General features: G+C 41.3%; 1 non-coding gene across 1 annotated transcript; it reads right to left on the bottom strand.

Annotated features, from left to right (window-relative positions):
* Nucleotides 1-4,597: 4,597 nt before the first annotated feature.
* Nucleotides 4,598-4,701, bottom strand: LOC130958862 (small nucleolar RNA R71). Its single transcript, XR_009077964.1, has one exon. It is a non-coding gene; the product is annotated as a small nucleolar RNA R71 (small nucleolar RNA).
* Nucleotides 4,702-15,613: the final 10,912 nt, after the last annotated feature.

Here is a 15,613-nt window from a genome sequence, read left to right as displayed (position 1 = left end):
CTCTAGAATTCATTCTTAAAAATTTTGAAAAATTTTCGAAAACAGGTGAGAACATTTTGAAAAATATTTTGAAAAATATCTATTTTTTTTTTAAAATTTTGAAAAGAAAATAAAAAGAAAATTACCTAATCTGAGCAACAAGATGAACCGATAGTTGTCCAAACTCAAACAATCCCCGGCAACGGCGCCAAAAACTTGGTGCACAAAATTGTGATCTCTAATAATGGCATTCAACTTGGTATGCACGTTTATAACTCAGCACTTTCTTCACAACTTCACACAACTAACCAGCAAGTGCACTGGGTCGTCCAAGTAATAAACCTTACGTGAGTAAGGGTCGATCCCACGGAGATTGTTGGTATGAAGCAAGCTATAGTCATCTTATAAATCTCAGTCAGGCGGATAATAAATGGTTATGGAGTTTTCGAATAATAATAATAAATAAACAGGAAATAAAGATAGAAATACTTATGTAGATCATCGATGGGAATTTCAGATAGGCGTATGAAGATGTTGTGCTCTTTCTAAATCTCTACTTTCCTACTACCTTCATCCAATCCTTCTTACTCCTTTCCATGGCAAGCTGTATGTAGGGCATCACCGTTGTCAATGGCTACATCCCATCATCTCAGTGAAAAAGGTCATAATGCTCTGTCACGACACGGCTAATCATCTGTCGGTTCTCGATCATGTCGGAATAGAATCCCTTGATTCTTTTGCATTTGTCATCACGCCCAACAATCTCGAGTTTGAAGCTTGTCACAGTCATTCAATCCCGGAATCCTACTCGGAATACCACAGACAAGGTTTAGACTTTCCGGATTCTCATGAATGCCGCCATCAATTCTAGCTTATACCACAAAGACTCTGACCTCATGGAATGGAAGGCTCGGTTGTCAGGCGAGGGCAACCATGCGTCGTGCATCAGGAATCCAAGAGATACACATTCTAGCTTTTGCTTGTAGAACGGAAGTGGTTGTAAGGCACGCGTTCATAGGGACGGATGATGATGAGTGTCACGGATCATTGATGAGCGGATAATTTGTACGCTTTTTGGCATTGTTTTTAGTATGTTTTTAGTATATTTGGTTGAGTTTTTAGTATATTTTTATTAGTTTTTAGTTAAAATTCACTTTTCTGGACTTTACTATGAGTTTGTGTGTTTTTCTGTGATTTCAGGTATTTTCTGGCTGAAATTGAGGGACCCGAGCAAAAATCTGATTTAGAGACTGAAAAGGACTGCAGATGCTGTTGGATTCTGACCTCCCTGCACTCGAAGTGGATTTTCTGGAGCTACAGAAGCCCAATTGGCGCGCTCTCAACGGCGTTGAAACGTAGACATCCTGGGCTTTCCAGCAATATATGATAGTCCATACTTTGCTCAAGATTTGATGGCCCAAACCGGCGTTCAAAGTCACCTTCAGAATTCCCAGCGTTAAACGCCGGAACTGGCACCTAAGTGGGAGTTAAACGCCCAAACTGGCACAAAAGCTGGCGTTTAACTCCAAGAGAAGTCTCTACACGAAAATGCTTCAATGCTCAGCCCAAGCACACACCAAGTGGGCCCGGAAGTGGATTTTTATGTCATTTACTCATCTTTTTCTTAAGCTACTAGTTCCCTATAAATAGGACCTTTTGCTATTGTATCTTTGGATCTTTGGACATCTAGTTCTTAGATCATTTGGGGGCTGGCCTCACGGCCATGCCTAGACCTTGTTCTTATGTATTTTCAACGGTGGAGTCTCTACACACCATAGATTAAGGTGTGGAGCTCTGCTGTACCTCGAGTATTAATGTAATTACTATTGTTCTTCTATTCAATTCCGCTTGTTCTTGTTCCAAGATATCACTTGTTCTTCAACTTGATGAATGTGATGATCCGTGACACTCATCATCATTCTCACCTATGAACGTGTGACTGACAACCACCTCCGTTCTACCTTAGATTGGGTGAATATCTCTTGGATTCCTGATACACGATGCATGGTTGATCGCCTGACAACCGAGCGCTCGCCTGACAACCGAGCGCTCGCCTGACAACCGAGCCAGCCATTCCGTGAGATCAGAGTCTTCGTGGTATAGGCTAGAACTGATGGCGGCATTTAAGGGAATCCGGAAGGTCTAACCTTGTCTGTGGTATTCTGAGTAGGATTCAATGATTGAATGACTGTGACGTGCTTCAAACTCCTGAGGGCGGGGCGTTAGTGACAGACGCAAAAAAATCACTGGATTCTATTCCGGCCTGATTGAGAACCGACAGATGGATAGCTGTGCCGTGACAGGGTGCATTGAACATTTCCACTGAGAGGATGGGAGGTAGCCACTGACAACGGTGAAACCCTTGCATAAGCTTGCCATGGAAAGGAGTAAGAAGGATTGGATGAAGACAGTAGGAAAGCAGAGAGACGGAAGGGACAGAGCATCTCCATTCGCTTATCTGAAATTCTCACCAATGGAATACATAAGTATCTCTATCTTTATCTTTATGTTTTATTCATCATCTATACCCATTTGAGTCTGCCTTACTAAGATTTACAAGGTGACCATAGCTTGCTTCATACCAACAATCTCCGTGGGATCGACCCTTACTCGCGTAAGGTTTATTACTTGGACGACCCAGTGCACTTGCTGGTTAGTTGTGCGAAGTTGTAGTGATCACGATTTCGCCCACCAAGTTTTTGGCGCCGTTGCCGGGGATTGTTTCGTGTATGGACAACTGACGGTTCATCTTGTTACTTAGATTAGGTAATTTTTTTTCAGAATTTCTTTAAAAATGAATTCTAGAGTTTGATGATGATCTGTTGAAATCTGGCTGGCTGAGAAGCCATGTCTAATCTTATTGGACCGAGGTTTCAACTCATCATCACAAGAGCTTGTTGATCTTTATCAATCTTGCTGTTGGAGCAATGATCTGCTAAGGCTTGGCTGGCCATTGGCCATGTTTTGGACCGAAGCTTTCTTTGAAAGCTTGGCTGGCTGTGAAGCCATGTCTAATTCCTGGACCGGAGTCTTAGACTAGCATTGCAATGATTCCTGGAATTCAAATTAAGAATTCTGAAACCTTTATTTTCTATTTTCATATAATTTTCGAAAAAAGCACAAAAAAAGAAAACCAAAAAGATTTTATGTTTCTTGTTGAGTATAGTGTCTTATTTTAAGTTTGGTGTCTTGCATGCATGGTTTATTTGATCTTGGTTCTATTTTCAAGTCAATAGTACAGGGAACTGAAGATTCAGAACATGCAGCAGAGGAATTACACAGAAAAAGCTGGGCGCTCAAAACGCCCAGTGAAGAAGGACAGACTAGCGTTTAAACGCCAGCCAGGGTGCCTGGTTGGGCGTTTAACGCCCAAAAAGGTAGTGCATTGGGCGTTAAATGCCAGAATGTGCACCATTCTGGGCGTTTAACGCCAGGATGGCACAAGAGGGAGGATTTTGTTTTCGAATCAATTTTTTTCAAGTTTTCAAAGTTTTTCAAAATCAAATCTTTTTCAAATCAAATCTTTTCAATCAAATCTTTTTCAAAATCAATTTCTTTCCCTTTTCAAAGATACTTGCTAACAATTAATGATTTGATTGAACAATTCAAGTATGTTGCCTTTTCTGTTGAGAAAGGTTTAATGTTTGAATCATATCTTTTCTTGTTAGGCAAGTCATTAATTTTTAAAATCAAATCTTTTTAAATTATTTTCAATCATATCTTTTTAATCACATCTTTTTCAAAATAGTTTTCAATCATATCTTTTTAAATTCTAATTTCAAATTCTTTTTCAAAAATTACTTGATTTCTTTCCCACTCTTGGTTTTCAAAAATCAATTAAAGTTTTTCAAAATTTTTTCAAAATCTTTCACTTAATTTTCGAAAATTTCTTCCTCTCTTCTCATCCTTCTATTTATGGAGTACCACTCCTCCTCAATGCACAATTCGAACTCTATCTCACTAAGTTCGAATTCTTCTACCTCTTCCTTCTATTTTTCTTTTTCTCTGACACCTCAAGGAATCTCTATACTGTGACATAGAGGATTCCATATTTTCTTGTTCTCTTCTCTTTCATATGAGCAGGAACAAAGACAAAGGCATTCTTGTTGAAGCTGACCCTGAACCTGAAAGGACCTTGAAGCGAAAGCTAAGAGAAGCTAAGGCACAACTCTCTATAGAGGACCTGACAGAAACCTTCAAAAAAGAAGAACCCATGGCAGCCGAAAACAACAACAATGCAAACAATGCAAGGAAGGTGCTGGGTGACTTTACTGCACCTACTCCCGACTTCTATGGGAGAAGCATCTCTATCCCTGCCATTGGAGCAAACAACTTTGAGCTTAAGCCTCAATTAGTTTCTCTAATGCATCAGAATTGCAAGTTCCATGGACTTCCATTGGAAGATCCTCATCAGTTCTTAGCTGAATTCTTGCAAATCTGTGACACTGTCAAGACTAATGGGGTTGACCCTGAGGTCTACAGACTTATGCTATTCCCTTTTGCTGTAAGAGACAGAGCTAGAATATGGTTGGACTTACAACCTAAAGACAGCCTGAACTCTTGGGAAAAGCTAGTCAATGCCTTCTTGGCAAAGTTCTTTCCACCTCAAAAATTGAGTAAGCTCAGAGTGGAAGTCCAAACCTTCAGACAGAAGGAAGGTGAATCCCTCTATGAAGCTTGGGAAAGATACAAACAATTGATCAGAAAATGTCCTTCTGACATGCTTTCTGAATGGAGCATCATAGGTATTTTCTATGATGGTCTCTCTGAACTATCCAAGATGTCTTTGGATAGCTCTGCTGGAGGATCTCTTCATCTGAAGAAGACGCCTACAGAAGCTCAAGAACTAATTGAAATGGTTGCAAATAACCAATTCATGTACACTTCTGAAAGGAATCCTTTGAACAATGGGACTAATCAGAAGAAAGGAGTTCTTGAGATTGATACTCTGAATGCCATTCTGGCTCAGAACAAAATATTGACTCAACAAGTCAATTTGATTTCTCAAAGTCTGTCTGGAATGCAAAATGCACCAAGCAGTACTAAGGATGCTTCATCTGAAGAAGAAGCCTATGATCCTGAGAACCCTTCAATGGAAGAGGTGAATTACCTAGGAGAACCCTATGGAAACACCTATAATTCTTCATGGAGAAATCATCCAAATTTCTCATGGAATGATCAACAGAGACCTCAACAAGGTTTCAACAACAATAGTGGTGGAAGAAACAGGTTTAGCAATGGCAAGCCTTTTCCATCATCTTCTCAGCAACAGACAGAGAATTCTAAGCAGAACCACTCTGACTTAGCAACCATGGTCTCTGATCTAATCAAAACCACTCAAAGTTTCATGACTGAAACAAGGTCCTCCATTAGGAATTTGGAGGCACAAGTGGGACAGCTGAGCAAGAAAGTTACTGAACTCCCTCCTAGTACTCTTCCAAGCAACACAGAAGAAAATCCAAAAGGAGAGTGCAAGGCCATCAACATGGCCGAATTTGGAGAGGAGGGAGAGGCAGTGAACGCCACTGAGGAAGACCTCAATGGACGTCCACTGGCCTCCACTGAGTTCCCCAATGAGGAACCATGGGAATCTGAGGCTCAAAATGAGACCATAGAGATTCCATTGGACTTACTTCTGCCTTTCATGAGCTCTGATGAGTATTCCTCCTCTGAAGAGGATGAGTATGTCACTGAAGAGCAAGTTGCTAAATACCTTGGAGCAATCATGAAGCTAAATGACAAGTTATTTGGAAATGAGACTTGGGAGAACGAACCTCCTTTGCTCACCAAAGAACTGGATGACTTGTCTAGGCAGAAATTACTTCAAAAGAGACAAGATCCTGGGAAGTTTTCACTACCTTGTACCATAGGCACCATGACCTTCAAGAAGGCTCTGTGTGACTTAGGGTCAAGTGTAAACCTCATGCCTCTCTCTGTAATGGAGAAGCTAGGGATCTTTGAGGTGCAAGCTGCAAGAATCTCACTAGAGATGGCAGACAATTCAAGAAAACAAGCTTATGGACTTGTAGAGGATGTTTTGGTGAAGATTGAAGACCATTACATCCCTGCTGATTTCATAGTCCTAGAGACTGGGAAGTGCATGGATGAATCCATCATCCTTGGCAGACCCTTCCTAGCCACAGCTAAGGCTGTGATTGATGTGGACAGAGGTGAATTGATCATTCAAGTGAATGAAGAATCCTTTGTGTTTAAGGCTCAAGGATATCCCTCTGTCACCATGGAGAGGAAGCATGAAGAGCTTCCCTCAAGACAGAGTCAAACAGAGCCCCCTCAGTCAAACTCTAAGTTTGATGTTGGGAGGCCACAACCAAACTCTAAGTTTGGTATTGAACCCCCACATTCAAACTCTAAGTTTGGTGTTGGGAGGTTCCAACATTGCTCTGAGCATTTGTGAGGCTCCATGAGAGCCCACTGTCAAGCTACTGACATTAAAGAAGCGTTTGTTGGGAGGCAACCCAATGTTATATTTTACCTATTTCCCTTTGTTATTTTATGTTTTCTGTAGGTTGATGATCATGAGAAGTCACAAAATCAATTGAAAAAGCAAAAACAGAATGAAAAACAGGAAGAAAAATAGCACACCCTGGAGGAAGAACCTACTGGCGTTTAACGCCCAGTCTGGCACCATTCTGGGCATTTAACGCCAGAAAGGGGCACCAGACTGGCGTTAAACGCCAGAAAAGGGCAAGCAATTGGCGTTAAACGCCAGAAATGGGCACCAGCCCAGCGTTTAACGCCAGAATTGGCTCAAAACGCATTTTTGCATGCCATTTGGTGCAGGGATGACTTTTCCTTGACACCTCAGGATCTGTGGACCCCACAGGATCCCCACCAACCCCCACCACCCTCTTTCTTCTTCACCCATTCACCAATCACCTCAACCACTCTTCCCCAAAAACCCTTCACCTATCAAATCCCATCATTCTCTTCACCACTCACATCCATCCTTCATAAAACCCCACCTACCTCACCATTCAAATTCAAACCACTTTCCCTCCCAAACCCACCCATAATGGCCGAACCCTACCCTCCCCTCACCCCTATATAAACCCATCTTCACTCCTTCATTTTCACACACCCTACACACTACTTCTTCCCCCTTTGGCCGCAACATAAGCCCCCTCCATCTCCTCCATTTTCTTCTTCTTCTACTCTCTTCTTTCTTCTTTTGCTCGAGGACGAGCAAACCTTTTAAGTTTGGTGTGGTAAAAGCATTGCTTTTTGTTTCTCCATAACCATTTATGGCATCCAAGGCCGGAGAAACCTCTAGAAAGAGGAAAGGGAAGGCAAAAGCTTCCACCTCCGAGTCATGGGAGATGGAGAGATTCATCTCAAGGGTGCATCAAAACCACTTCTATGAAGTTGTGGCCTTGAAGAAGGTGATCCCCGAGGTCCCTTTCAAACTCAAAAAGAGTGAATATCCGGAGATCCGACATGAGATTCGAAGAAGAGGTTGGGAAGTTCTTACCAACCCCATTCAACAAGTCGGAATCTTAATGGTTCAAGAGTTCTATGCCAATGCATGGATCACCAAGAGCCATGATCAAAGTGTGAACCCGAACCCAAGGAATTGGCTTACAATGGTTCAGGGGAAATACTTAGATTTTAGTCCGGAAAATGTAAGGTTGGCATTCAACTTGCCCATGATGCAAGGAGATGAACATCCTTACACAAGAAGGGTCAACTTTGATCAAAAAATGGACCAAGTCCTCACTGACATTTGTGAAGAGGGCGCCCAATGGAAGAGAGATTCAAGAGGGAAGCCGATTCAATTAAGAAGGCATGACCTCAAGCCCGTGGCTAGAGGATGGTTGGAGTTTATCCAACGCTCAATCATTCCCACTAGCAACCGGTCCGAAGTTACTCTAGACCGGGCCATCATGATTCATAGCATCATGATTGGAGAAGAAGTGGAAGTTCATGAGGTTATAGCTCAAGAACTCTATAAGGTGGCGGACAAGTCCTCTACCTTGGCAAGGTTAGCTTTTCCTCATCTCATTTGTCACCTCTGTTATTCAGTTGGAGTTGATATAGAGGGAGACATCCTCATTGATGAGGACAAGCCCATCACTAAGAAAAGGATGGAGCAAACAAGAGACCCTTCTCATCATGAGATCCCTGAGATGCCTCAAGGGATGCACTTTCCTCCACAAGACTATTGGGAGCAACTAAACACCTCCCTAGGAGAACTGAGTTCCAACATGGGACAACTAAGGGTGGAGCACCAAGAACACTCCATTCTCCTCCATGAAATTAGAGAAGATCAAAGAATCATGAGAGAGGAGCAACAAAGACAAGGAAGAGACATTGAGGAGCTCAAGCACTCCATAAGACCTTCAAGAGGAAGAACAAGCCGCCATCACTGAGGTGGACCTGTTCTTTAATCTCCTTGTTCTTTATTTTCTTGTTTTTCGAAATTTTCATGCTTATGTTATCCATGTTTGTGTCTTATGATCATTAGTGTCTTAGTGTCTATGCCTTAAAGTTATGAATGTCCTATGAATCCATCACCTTTCTTAAATGAAAACTGTTTTTATTACAAAAGAACAAGAAGTACAGGATTTCGAATTCATCTTTAAAACTAGCTTAATTAGTTTGATATGGTGACAATACTTTTTGTTTTCTGAATGTATGCTTGAACAGTGCATATGTCTTTTGAATTTGTTGTTCATGAATGTTAAAATTGTTGGCTCTTGAAAGAATGATGAAAAAGGAGACATGTTACTAAGGATCTGAAAAATCATAAAAATGATTCTTGAAGCAAGAAAAAGCAGTGAATACAAAAAAAAAAAGAGAAGGAGAAAAACGAAAAAAAAAAAGGGAGAAAAAGAAAAAGAAAGAAAAAGAAAGAAATAAAGTTGTGATCCAAGGCAAAAAGAGTGTGCTTAAGAACCCTGGACACCTCTAATTGGGGACTTTAGCAAAGCTGAGTCACAATCTGAAAAGGTTCACCCAATTATGTGTCTGTGGCATGTATGTATCCGGTGGTAATACTGGAAGACAGAGTGCTTTGGGCCACGGCCAAGACTCAATAAGTAGCTGTGTTCAAGAATCATCATACTTAACTAGGAGAATCAATAATGCTATCTGGATTCTGAGTTCCTAAAGAAGCCAATCATTCTGAATTTCAAAGGATAAAGTGAGATGCCAAAACTGTTCGGAGGCAAAAAGCTATTAGTCCCACTCATCTAATTTGGAGCTAAGTTTCATTGATAATTTGGAATCTATAGTATATTCTCTTCTTTTTATCTTATTTGATTTTCAGCTGCTTGGGGACAAGCAACAATTTAAGTTTGGTGTTGTGATGAGCGGATAATTTGTACGCTTTTTGGCATTGTTTTTAGTATGTTTTTAGTATATTTGGTTGAGTTTTTAGTATATTTTTATTAGTTTTTAGTTAAAATTCACTTTTCTGGACTTTACTATGAGGTTGTGTGTTTTTCTGTGATTTCAGGTATTTTCTAGCTGAAATTGAGGGACCCGAGCAAAAATCTGATTCAGAGACTGAAAAGGACTGCAGATGCTGTTGGATTCTGACCTTCCTGCACTCGAAGTGGATTTTCTGGAGCTAAAGAAGCCCAATTGGCGCGCTCTCAACGGCGTTGGAAAGTAGATATCCTGGGCTTTCCAGCAATATATGATAGTCCATACTTTGCCCAAGATTTGATGGCCCAAACCGGCGTTCAAAGTCACCTTCAGAATTCCCAGCGTTAAACGCCGGAACTGGCACCTAAGTGGGAGTTAAACGCCCAAACTGGCACAAAAGCTGGCGTTTAACTCCAAGAGAAGTCTCTACACGAAAATGCTTCAATGCTCAGCCCAAGCACACACCAAGTGGGCCCGGAAGTGGATTTTTATGTCATTTACTCATCTTTTTCTTAAGCTACTAGTTCCCTATAAATAGGACCTTTTGCTATTGTATCTTTGGATCTTTGGACATCTAGTTCTTAGATCATTTGGGGGCTGGCCTCACGGCCATGCCTAGACCTTGTTCTTATGTATTTTCAACGGTGGAGTCTCTACACACCATAGATTAAGGTGTGGAGCTCTGCTGTACCTCGAGTATTAATGTAATTACTATTGTTCTTCTATTCAATTCCGCTTGTTCTTGTTCCAAGATATCACTTGTTCTTCAACTTGATGAATGTGATGATCCGTGACACTCGTCATCATTCTCACCTATGAACGTGTGACTGACAACCACCTCCGTTCTACCTTAGATTGGGTGAATATCTCTTGGATTCCTGATACACGATGCATGGTTGATCGCCTGACAACCGAGCGCTCGCCTGACAACCGAGCCAGCCATTCCGTGAGATCAGAGTCTTCATGGTATAGGCTAGAACTGATGGCGGCATTCAAGGGAATCCGGAAGGTCTAACCTTGTCTGTGGTATTCTGAGTAGGATTCAATGATTGAATGACTGTGACGTGCTTCAAACTCCTGATGGCGGAGCGTTAGTGACAGACGCAAAAGAATCACTGGATTCTATTCCGGCCTGATTGAGAACCGACAGATGGATAGCCGTGCCGTGACAGGGTGCGTTGAACATTTCCACTGAGAGGATGGGAGGTAGCCACTGACAACGGTGAAACCCTTGCATAAGCTTGCCATGGAAAGGAGTAAGAAGGATTGGATGAAGACAGTAGGAAAGTAGAGAGACGGAAGGGACAGAGCATCTCCATTTGCTTATCTGAAATTCTCACCAATGGAATACATAAGTATCTCTATCTTTATCTTTATGTTTTATTCATCATCTATACCCATTTGAGTCTGCCTGACTAAGATTTACAAGGTGACCATAGCTTGCTTCATACCAACAATCTCCGTGGGATCGACCCTTACTCGCGTAAGGTTTATTACTTGGACGACCCAGTGCACTTGCTGGTTAGTTGTGCGAAGTTGTAGTGATCACGATTTCGCCCACCAATCATCACATCCATCAAGTTGAAGTACGAGTAGTATCTTAGAACAGAAATAAGATTGAATTTGAATAAAAGATAGTAGTAATTGCATTAAAACTTCGAGGTACAGCAGAGCTCCACACCCTTAATCTATGGTGTGTAGAAACTCCACCGTTGAAAATACATAAGTGATGAAGGTTCAGGCATGGCCGAATGGCCAGCCCCCATAAACGTGATCAATAGCCTCCTAAGATGAATAATAGAATAAAACTGAGACCAAAGATGTAACGTGGTCAAAAAGACGTCTAATACAATAGTAAAATGTCCTATTTAGACTAGACTAGCTACTAGGGTTTACAAAAGTAAGTAATTGATGCAGAAATCCACTTCTGGGGCCCACTTGGTGTGTGCTTGGGATGAGCTTGAGTTTTACATGTGCAGAGGCTTCTTTTGGAGTTGAACGCCAAGTTGTAACGTGTTTCTGGCGTTCAATTCTGGTTCGTGACGTGTTTCTAGCGTTTGACTCCAGAATGCAACATGGAACTGGCGTTGAGCGCCAGTTTACGTCATCTAATCTCGAATAAAGTATAAACTATTATATATTGCTGGAAAGCTCTGGATGTCTACTTTCCAACACCATTAAGAGCGCGCCATTTGGAGTTCTATAGCTCCAGAAAATCCATTTCGAGTGCAGGAAAGTTAGAATCCAACAGCATCTGCAGTCCTTTGTCAGCCTTTTATCAGAGTTTTGCTTAGGTCCCTCAATTTCAGCCAGAAAATACTTGAAATCACAGAAAAACACACAAGCTCGTAGTAAAGTCCAGAAATGTGAATTTAGCATAAAATCTAATGAAAACATCCCTAAAAGTAACTATATCCCATTAAAAACTACCTAAAAACAATGCCAAAAAGCGTATAAATTATCTGCTCATCAACCTGCAAGAGACTCCAATGCTTAAGTCAGTACAGGCTTTAGGTAGGTTTTTAGTAGAATTGAAGTATCTCTTATACTTGTGTGCTCCAATATATTTATATTAGTGTGGAGTGACCTTCTCCGAGATAAGTTTGTTATCTTACCTTATCTTTCGCGGGTAAGATCACCTATCTTTTGGCTAGCCGCCTTTCTAGTAGGCGGTGACTCCTCTTTCTCGGGCCTTTGTGGCGATTCGTTCAAGCTCTTTGTGAAGAGGTCGGCGGTGACCATACTTTAAAGAAGTCAATTGCTTTGTCTTCGTCCAACCGGACCTTATAGCTCGGTCCAGGGTATGAACAGTGCCCCTGCTTGAGCTTCGACCTTCTCCTGAGATTGTGCTCGTTTCTGAGCTTCAACCTCTTTAGGGGAGTCGTGCTCGAGCATTAATTTGGTTGGATTTGAGTAGCTCCTCCTCGTGCAAGTTATAAACCACTATTTTAGGGTTTATCTTGTGCTAAATTGAGTGGTTTTTATCAGTTCTTTGCACACTTATTCATGTAATTTACATGTTTTATATTTGCCTTCCTAATTTTGTGCTTTGATTGAAAACTTGCTTTTTAAGCCTTTAAATTGTCAATTTTTAACTCTCCTTTATACCATTCGATGGTGTGATTTGTGTGTTAAGTGTTTTCAGGCTTTATAGGGCAAGAATGGCTTAGAAGATGGAAAGGAAGCTTGAAAAAATGGAAGGAACACAAGAAACTAAGGAGCTGACCAGCGAGGATCGATGCACACGCATGGCTCACGCGTGCACGTGACTTGGCGCATTCCACAGCGACGCGTACGCATAACTAACGCGTACGTGTGACACGCGTAGAAGACCATCAAAAATGGTAAGATCGTTCCTGCTCCTGATGATGACGAGATTCCCATGCCTGATCCTCCTGCCAAGTCTTCTTCGGCCCCTTCTACCGAGGTGCCCCGACCTGAGTCTGAACCCGAGGTCGAGATCTTGGTCGGTCCAGACGAGGTGGTTGGTGCCACGCCAATCTCAATGCACCCTCCTTTTCAAGATGCAGCAGCTGAAGTTACTTCGGGTCCTTTGTGATATTCTCTTATATCTTTTTATCATGAACTGTTATGGTCCGACCTGTGGACCTTTTAGACTTTGATTTTGTAACTTTATTTTGTTAGTTCCTTGACACTCCTTAGTTGTCTCTTTGCAGCTTTTGTTGTTTAATCAACACACTTTCTAGCTCCTGGGTTGCCATTGAGCAGCCCTTGAGCCCTTAATGTTTTAATCTTCAATTTGAATGATGTCTCGATTTGTGATTTGGAGGTTTTTCTTTCAACCCTTATATAGTCTTGGTGACGTGGTCCTTTCGTGGGCTTTTTATGCCCTAGGATGTAACCTTTTGGTAGGCTCCTTCAGCTATGTCGCCCTTGTGATTTGCCGTCCGGGTTTTCGAGTCGAGTTCCAAATAACTTTTCTTAGGTAGTATTCTCATGCGGAACCTTTTCTTTCTAGTTTATTCGGGCAACTTCTTAGATCCATCTTGAGGTTGTGCTTTCGCTTTTTAAGTAGAGTCTCTTTTTAAGACTTGTACCCTTTAGCTAAGCACTGATGTGCGGAAAACGATCCGACACAAAACTCACCGGCAAGTGCATCGGGTCGCATCAAGTAATAAAAACTCACGAGAGTGAGGTCGATCCCACAGGGATTGAAGGATTGAGCAATTTTAGTTTAGTGGTTGATTTAGTCAAGCAAATCAAGATTTGGTTGAGTGATTTGTGATTTGCAGAATTTAAATTGCATGGAAAGTAAAGGGAATGGGGAAATTGCATGAAATTAAAGAGAACTGAAATTTAAAGTGCTGAATCTTAAAGTGCAAGAAATTAAATGGCAGAAACTTAGAACACAAGAAATGTAAATTGCAGAATCTTAAATTGCAAGAAATGTAAATGGCTTGAATTGTAAAGGGAATTGGGAATTGGATTTGCAGAAATTAAACAAGGAAAAGTAAATTGCAACAAACAAAGAAATTAGAAGATGACTTGGATTCAATCGGATCTAAAACAGAAATGTAATTGAGCTTGAAAAGCATTAAACAGGGAATGTAAAATTGGAATTCAGATCTCAGGACCCAAGAGACTAGATAACCAAGTCTAGATCTCAATGCCTTCCTAGATCCAACAAGAACAATTGCAAGGGAAATATAAATTGCAAAGAAAGTAGATGAAGAGCAATTAACCGAAACTGAAATTCAATTAAGCAGTAAATAAACAGAGAGATCCAAGGATGAGATTGAAATAGAATTTCTTCAATTCTCCAACCCAAGATCCAAGACAATTGTAATTGAAATTGAAAGCAATAAAACTAAGAGGAAGAGAAGTGAATTCTCCCTCCCTGAGACTAAGAAATTAAAGATCACTCAATACCAAAAGCTTTTCGAAAACTATTCTGAAAACTAAAAGGGAAAGCTCCCCGAATAACTTGAATTCTATCCTATTTATACACTTTCTTCAAATGATCTTCAAGCCTTGAGTTGGGCCTTTGCTCTTGGTGGAATTGGGTTGAAAGAGGCCTTGGTTGATTGCTCTTGGAGTTTGGAGAGAAACCGAAGTGAACCAAGTGAACCGGGTTTGAATGTTGCAAAAGTTTGAGTAAAAGTTTGAGTAAAAGTTTGAGGCAAACTTTTACTCCAACTTTTCATATCAGCTCCCTCATTTTGCTGATACCAACGTTGGTGCAAAAGTTAGGGGTGTAACTTTTGCTCCAACGTTAGCCTCCTCATGTGCACTTATGGCGCCAACGTTAGCCCAAAAGTTAGAGGCTAACGTTGGCGCAAACTTTTGCTCCCCCCTATGTGTATTTTCATGTGCCAACGTTAGCCTAAAAGTTAGGGGCTAACGTTGGCGCAAACTTTTGGTGCCCCAGGGAGTGTTTTGCATGTGCCAACGTTAGCCCAAAAGTTAGGGGCTAACGTTGGGGCAAACTTTTCACCCAAAAGTTTGTGCAAAAGTTTGAGGCTAACTTTTGGTCCAGCTTTTTGCTTCCTGGTTCATTTTCACTTATTCCAAAAGTTTGAGCTAAAGTTTGAGGCAAACTTTTGCTCAAACTTTTTGTCCTCTCTTCCTCCTAGCTGATGACAAGTCATCATATACCCATTTTTCAAGCTAATTTCACTTGTTTTGTTAGCATTCATGCACTTTCTTGCATCCTAAGTAAGTGATTTGGAGTGAAAATGCATAACTTCTCTAAATCAAGCAACCACCATGAATTTAATGTTAAATCATGAGGTTTAAGCTAATTTTAATTGAATTTTAATTGATTTATAAGCCTCTTGAATTTAGTGATACTTTGAGTGGTTGTTTGGTTTATTGTAGGTGAAGAAAAGAAAAGAAAATGAAAAGCGTGGCCTAAGAAGCGTGACGCAAGAAAAGGAAAGCGTGGCCAAAGAGGAGAGAAGCGTGCCGCATTAAGGTGGGGGAAGCAACATTGCCCTCCACAAGGGCAGAATGCCCTCTAGGAGGGCAACATTAGGTGACCAAACAAGAAAAGGCAACCTTGCCCTGCCCACTCCAAGGGCAGAGCACAAAATGGTGCCTTGGAGCCAAGAGAAAAGAACATTGCCCTGCCCTTGTGGAGGGCAGGATCGGGCTCCATGAGGAAGAAAATCAAGGTAAAAATATCAACTATGCAAGCCACAAGGTTCGAACAAAGAACCATGAGGAAGCCAAGCTCTAAGACCCACTAGCGTGCCAAGAAATCAAAAGAAAAAGTAGCGTGTTTGCA

The sequence above is a fragment of the Arachis stenosperma genome, chromosome 10 (genome assembly GCF_014773155.1).
Source record: "Arachis stenosperma cultivar V10309 chromosome 10, arast.V10309.gnm1.PFL2, whole genome shotgun sequence".
NCBI lineage: Eukaryota > Viridiplantae > Streptophyta > Magnoliopsida > Fabales > Fabaceae > Arachis > Arachis stenosperma.
This window is presented reverse-complemented; position numbering and strand designations above follow the sequence as displayed.